Genomic DNA, 7,616 nt, shown 5'->3' on the forward strand with positions numbered 1-7,616 from the left:
ATATTTCCCAACTCTCATGGAATTTCTGACATTACAGGAATGTGTTCTTCAGGAGCTGCGAATGTTCTATCCGTCCTACTCTTCCTATCTGTCCACCCCAAATACTCCATTCATATTTCCTAGTTTTCTCTATACGTCGTCCAAATAAGTGTCATGACTGATTTCGGCACTTTTCCTGGTGTAGTATGGACTTCACGTACTTTGATTTGTGATGCAAACCTTCTCTCCTTAATAAATGCATATATGTATGTCTTTGTTCACGCACAGTGGTCGACGTAAGAGGAAAGGTGTCACGATGATGAGATACACGTACCTGGGACACGACAATCAGCACACAGTCTTCCCTGAACGAGGGTGCTCACTCAAGGGTGCTGGGCTCTCAAGCCCAGGGTTCACCTGAGGACACACAACTACAGGAGGAAGGAATAAAAGGTGACTCAACCGCTTCGGTCTCCCCTCAGCTGGACCTGCTAGCCCCTCTCAGAAAACAGGTGTGATAGAGCACCTTCAAGCATGACCACCCACACCCCAAAACACAAGCACACACTCTTTCTCCCACACGCTCACGCACGCTCACGGCCCCATACACGCAGATGTGAGAAACCCAAGATGCCTGGCGTGGAAGCCTACAATCCAGCTCACTGTCTGAACCCATCCCCCCTGTACTTCCTTCCAGTACAAATGCTGCTCTGAGCTCCGCTTAGTTCCTCGTTTGGAAAGTATACACGGAAAAATCTAAAATGATCTTCAAAATTACCAAATAACGAGCATAGGAAGCATCAGTAATCCAATCACCCAGGAACTCTTGTTCCAATCACGTGAGTCCATGGGCTCCAGGATTTTGATGCATACAGATATATATTTATAGATACAGTTCTCTGAATCCCTTTCCTACGTATGCAACAAATATATCCCTGTAAGACAGTTACAACACCTTAAGAGTTGTACAGCCCACTTGGATATTATTCATTGCTCACATTTGGCTGCTCTTTTCCAGTGTGAAAAATTTCAGAGAACACTTTCTACAGATAGAGAACGGCAATCCCAGTGATTTTTCTGATTACAAAAGCTGATGCTTCCCTAACAGACACAATCAGAAGGCAAGTGTGTTAAATCCAAACAGTACATGTTCCTCTCACCAAACACTTTGGCCCCTGGCCCGAAGAGCTTCTATCAAGGGTCTGCATGGAGCCTTCCAGATAATTTATATTCCTATTTCGTCCTAATGGGAATACAGCTCTCTTCCATCCCTCTGGAGAGACGGGTAGGTAAGTTAGGCAGGCAGACGGGTAAATGGGTGGATGGTAGATAGGCCGATGGTGTACAGTTAGGTACATAGATACATAGAGGCAGGGAGGCAGAAATCAACACATAGGTCGATGGAGATACATAAAGACAGATGGATATAGAGATCGAAAAAGATGGATAATATGCAATAGATAGAAGGGTGTAGTTAGATGTCCGGAATGATAAGGAATGATTAGAAGGAGACAGATAGATGAGAGGTAGGGACGAAGATACATGGATACAGAGGTAGACATATATAAATATACTCGTGTCGAAAATTGACGGTTGAGAGGTATAAAGAATGGCAAAATAGACTGACAGATGATCAGCTAGACAGATATAGCTAACAACGGAGGTAGAGATAGATAGAGATAGGGAGATGATAAACAGGTGATAGAGGGATATACATAAACAGATAGATAGATGCATAGAGATACATGAATATACGTAGACGGCGATAACCAACTATTCATCTTCTCTTACCCACCAGGAGCATGTGAGAAAAATTAAACATCGATCACAGCAGAATAAGTTTGTAAATTGATGCCAACGTCTAGGAGGGCGTGGTGTGAAAATGCGTCCAGTATTTTAGTCCGACATCAAAGAAAACACTGCCTGCAGAGGGAGAATACCCAGTTGACAATAAAGTAGAAACACTTTCTACACGGAAACTCCAAAGTCTGTAATGTCAGAGTCAATTTCAGATCACCAGGAAGTAGAATTTCCAAAGAGAGTAGCGTAATCCTTTGGACCATCCCCTTTCTTCTGTTGCATCTGTTCCTTAGCAGAAGAGTGAAAGAACAAGATAACAATGAGCATTGACTTCTCCAGTCGACAACCGTGACTTTGGGAAGGATTACCTTGGAAGCCCTGTCACTTGGGAAGTTCTGTTGCCCGCTTTCCCTAGCCAGGGAATTATTTACATCTTAGGCGAAAACTAAAGAACACAATCCTCAGCAAGTTGTCTCAAAGTGGTGCCCCTAGGTCGACATGAGCCCCATACCGTTCCCCAGAGGCAGAAATTCTCTCATCTTCACCCGATGGCCCCTCTACCATGACTACCTGTGTATTGGAACTTCTGTGCACCTACTGGGTTTGTGACAGCAAACCTTCCTCAAGACACGTATTTCCATAAACGGATGACCTGGCAGATCCCTTTATTGTAATAAAGGCACAATTTTGAAAAAATAAAAGTATTTTAAATCAGAAAAAAACCTTCGTGCCTCTTCTTATACCTTTCCTTTGCCAGATTCACTCTGCAGCAAGTTTCACGCATTTTTCTTAGAAAGTCTTAGGTTTCATAGGATCGCAGTGCATGGGTGGAATAACTGGGTGCGAATGAATCCCTTTCCATTTTTCTCTTATTTTGTCCGTTAATTTTATGCATAGCGGTCATGCCTACGTGGAGAGTGGGGTTGTTATGTACTTAAGGGGTAACTGTACCCATTACAAACTGAAGAATCTTGATTGGCCCTCGCTTTATTTTCCCTCCCCCCGCCCCACAGGAGAAAAAGAAATTAGACTCGTCGCCTTCCATATGATGAACCATGATCCTCAATACAAGTACCCACATGCAAATGACCACCTCCCTGCCGTCTCCACGGGAAGCGAACCTGCCGCCCAGGTCCTGGGCAGCCAGGCGAGTCCGCTGCCCGGTTGCCGGCAGGGACGCCACTGATGACCGTCAGGGGACAGAGTGTCCGCCCTGACAGGCGGCCTACAGGGCAGGAGGGGAAGACGTGGATGGTCCCTTCCCTGCCAGACCGCACACACATGACGCGCTCCCACCCTCCCAGCGCCTTCGCCTTCCAGGCCCGGGTCGCACAGCCCAGGCGACCAACGCCCAAGCCAGGACGTCTCCTCAGATGTCCGCCGGGCCCTCCCCCCACCCACGCTCTCATGCCTCTGGGCCGCGGAACCATGCCTACCCGCCATTGGGCACCTTACCTGAGGAACACTCAGGCTACCAGACTGAGGCCTCATGGGATTCTGTGACCGCCCACTGGTGACGCAGCGCTGAGGGCCTGGGGGCACGCGCCTGCGCAGCAGCAGAAAGCCTCTCTGATTGGAGGTGCGTGCGGGAGGCGGGGCCGTGTGGAACCACGCCCCCTGCACCCACGGCCCCCCCCCCCCCCCGCTGCGGGCTACCCAGTGCCTCCCCACCCTGGTGGCAGGCGGCTTTCCAGGGCCTCTGTCGTCACCCAGGGCTCACTGTCCCAATGGGTGGCTCATGAAGGGAGCAGGGGAACTCTTCCAGCTGATCTTCCCCAGGGCTTCGGCCAGCTGGCGGGGCTTCTGGGGCACTGTGCTCTGCTGCCTGTAGGATTTCAACATCTCTCTGCCATCCCGCACTTGCCCTTTGATCCGCAACCAGGCGGCTTCCTGCAAAAGCTTCTCCCAGGCATCCTGGCACCCGGTGGGAGCCGGGCGTCCGAGACGCCAATCTTCTGCCGGGTGGCATCAGATCTCTGCTAGGAGGTGGCTGCACGCGTTGCCTGGCTGAGAAACCTCGGCTGGGTCCCAACTTGAGATCGCACTCTTCCAAATCCTGTTCTGGCCTTGAGCCTTCCCTTCGCAGCCACCCAGCGCTTCCGGAAGAGCTCGCCCAGGGAGGTGTGTGCCATCTTGCACCTCCCACCCCGCCCAGAGCAGCTTAGACTCTGCCGTACCCTGAAGTCCGTTCATTTCTTGGCTACTACCCAGAAAGTTGTCCATTTCAACTTCTTTTCCAACTGTTCACATAGCTCCCCTCGATTTTCTGTTTTCATCCTTCGAATGACCGGCTGAAGGTTCTGGATATCAGTGAATAAACGTCCTCAGCTGTATGAGGCTGGCTTCCCCACAGAAAGGGAAACAGAAGCAATGGGCTATATGTGTTTGCGTGTGTGCATGTGTGATAGGTAATATTACATGTCATATATGTTTAAGTGGTATTATTTAATATATATGTATATATAACGTATACATGTTTTAGGTGATTTACTTTAAGGAATTAACACACGCATTGTGGGGGTGGGGGGTGTGAATCCATGAGGATCTTTATAGAAACCTCTAACTCCTGTGAAGCTTTGACAAGTTTCAAACAAACACTCCTGATTTCCTTATCCCACATACCCAAACCCTCAAAAAACCTCTTAGCCCTTCCCTGGTTATTTGGTCATAAGACGTACTGGGGAATGAGACCGCCTTCGGAGTTAGACAAACTCGGGCCCTGACAGTAGGTGGTCTGGAGCAGATTACTTCACCTCACAAGTTCTTAGAGTCATTTTCTGCATATAAGGATAACCCCATCAAACTAGCAAAATTGTTGAGAGGATTAGATATATGACGGTCTTGAAAAAGGTCACGGAAGGATTCTTTTTATGTTTTAGTTCTATTTTCCATGGACTCTTTCCTTATTGACCTATAATTGATTATACACATATTTGAGGTTCAGAGTTGAATATCAATACCTGTGTACAAAGTGTGATGATGAAATCACTTTAAATCCTTACACAACATCTTCATTCTTAGTGTTCATTCATCCATTTCTCGCTCACCCTGTCCCCCTCCCCCTTTGTCACTCTCCTACCCACAGTAACGCGCTTTCCTTATGACAGTGCAATGTGTTATTATGATCTTTCCTTCTTTCCTTCTTTCCTTCCTTCTTTCTTTCCATTTATTTCTTTTTTCCCTTCCCCTAGCGGAAGATCTACCCTCACCCTTAACCTGGTGGTTTTGTCGTTCCCTCCGATTTTCTCGGTGGTTTCAGCACACCTGCCTTTGTCCTTACCCCTCATTCCTTAGTGTCCTGGGTGTCTGGGCATTGTAATTGAGGTAAACCTGGCCTGTAGCTGACTAATTAAATCCTGGAAGCAGAGTGCAGACAATTTGACGAGGTAAAAACTCCAGGCAATATACTCCAAGATTGACATTCACAATGTTGTGAGATTTACCTCCATGAGGTCAACCTGATACCCACAGCAAATATTGTAGAAAGATCCCCTATGCTTCCCGCTGGGGGAGGGAGAAAAGAATAGTTTGAAAAACCACATAACACTCTATTCTTCTTTACAAGGCCTGGCCTCAGAAAGAACTGGTTAACAAGAGCCTAACCTGCTGGGGTATTATGAATGCGTAACCAGCCTTGGAAAAGGAAAAATCAGACTACAGGCAGCTCTAGCCTTTCAGGTGGGAGAAGGAAAATGCACCACTCCAGCCCCCCTAGACATTTGGTTTCACCTACAAGGAAAGAATAAACCTAAGAAACATTTGTGAAGTTCGTTGTTTGGACGCAAAGGCTAAGTCAAAGACTGAGACATAATCATAGCTCTACAGGATGCTTCTCCTTCCCACAGATTTTACCACCTTATTATTAAAGTCTTATTTACATGAGTCACTTATACACAGTACAACATGGCTGGCTATCAGGAAAAAGTAAAAGGCATACTAAAAGGCAAAAGCTAATTTGAAGACACAGAGCACCCATCAGAACCAGACATGGCAGGGATGATGGAATTATCAGACTGGGAATTTAAAACAACTATAATTAACATGCTAAGGGCGCCAGTGGAGAAAGTAGAAATCATCCAAGAGCAAATGGGCAATGTAAGCTGAGAGCTGAAAATACTGAGTAACAACCAAAAGGAAATGCTAGAGATCAAAAATGCTGTAGCAGAAATGAAGAATGCCTTCAATGGGATTATGAGGAGACTGCACACAACTGAGAATGAATCTCTGACCTTGAGGATATATCACCATAAACTTCAAAAACTTAAAAGTCAATAGAAAAAAAAAAAAACTGAAAAAAAAAAAAAACCGCAGAATATGTAAGGGCTATGGGACAACCAGAAAATGTGTAAGTGTGCGTAATGGAAATACAAGAAGGACAAGAGAAGGAGAAAACATTAAAAGAAATAATTGAAAATACGTAGCTCAGTTAGTTCAAGCACAGCCTTCTAACAGCAAGGTCACTGGTTCAAATCCCCAAACTGACCAGCTGCCAATAACAAAAAGAAAAAGAAAAAATCACAAACCGAAAATTTAAGGACTGAGAATGATCACAATTTAAAGTCAGGCACCAAACTACATGTACAGGAAGGTCAGAGAATACCAAGCATGATAAGTGCAGAGAAACTTACACCTATGCACACTACGGTCAAACTACAGAAAAATAAAGAGAAAAAAATCCAGAAACAAGACAGAAGGGGGAGATAACCTTACCTGTACAAGAACAAAGAATTAAATCAAACTTATCCTCAGAAAGCATACAAGTAAGAAGTGAGTAGGGTGAAATGTTCAAACTGTTGAGAGAAAAAACAAGCTAAACCTAGAATTCTTTACCCTACAAAATTATCCTTCAGGTATTTCGCATATTTGGCAGGATATGCTTTATTTAGATATCTGCAGAGAAATATTGACAACAAAAACACTGATGGCCTTGGACATAGCAAAATTTGCACAGATTACATCTCATTGATAGCTGTTAGCCGGTCCCTAGTGGAAAACACTAGCGTGTACATAACATTGGAGTCAAACATCTGTGACACTGTACGACCTCCGTGAAACCTTAGGTCCCATGACAGTTTGAAGAGCACAGCTCTGGTCTGGATACACTCAGGCTGAGCGCCGTAGCCTATTCTTCTTCAGGTCCCCACTTTACAGTGTGATGGATGAAATGTCCCAACATGGGGCTTACTGCTTTTTCAGCATCGCGGCACCTGAACTCCACACAGGACTAATGATCCTCGTGGCAATAACGAGCTACAAGACGTCAGCAATGAAGGTGTTTGCAGCGCCTCCTCGCCTTTACACCCCAGTGTCTGAGTGTGTCTCTGCTAACATCTCACACATTTGCTGGTAAGACATTCTTTTAATTGATGATTCCTGGTATAAAGTACCTAATCCTCGGACACAGGCAGGAACCTCCTCATTCAGTGGGCGGGTTTTCCTCTGCAGAGTCATCACAGGAGGAATAGTTCGCTATTTGTGCCCCGTGGAAACTGCCCGGCTCTGATATGAGTTAAGGTTGTACTCAGGGAGTAAAACACCCATCTACATAATAAGCTCACAGGCTAAATAATGAAATAATCAGAAAAAGCACAGACTAATGAGCAGGTACTATATCTATTTTCAGCAAGTAATTGAGTACTGAACAAAAAAGTGAGAGTTTAAATTCCTAAGAAGAAAAGAATAAACTCATGAGAATTAAATTCACAACCGACACTGAAGTACTTATTTTCCTCTGTACCAACTGGCAAAACTTCTCAAATAAGGACCTTCTTAAAAGTCGGAAATGGTGCTAAGGACATATATACCAAGACGAACTTTGGATGAGGGGGAGAATCCTT

At 45.4% G+C, this 7,616-nt stretch overlaps 1 pseudogene; it reads right to left on the reverse strand.

Moving 5' to 3' along the window:
* Positions 1-3,495: 3,495 nt before the first annotated feature.
* On the reverse strand, positions 3,496-3,911 carry LOC134368469 (polymerase delta-interacting protein 3-like; annotated as a pseudogene).
* Positions 3,912-7,616: the final 3,705 nt, after the last annotated feature.

Source organism: Cynocephalus volans, chromosome X, assembly GCF_027409185.1.
Source record: "Cynocephalus volans isolate mCynVol1 chromosome X, mCynVol1.pri, whole genome shotgun sequence".
Classification (NCBI taxonomy): domain Eukaryota; kingdom Metazoa; phylum Chordata; class Mammalia; order Dermoptera; family Cynocephalidae; genus Cynocephalus; species Cynocephalus volans.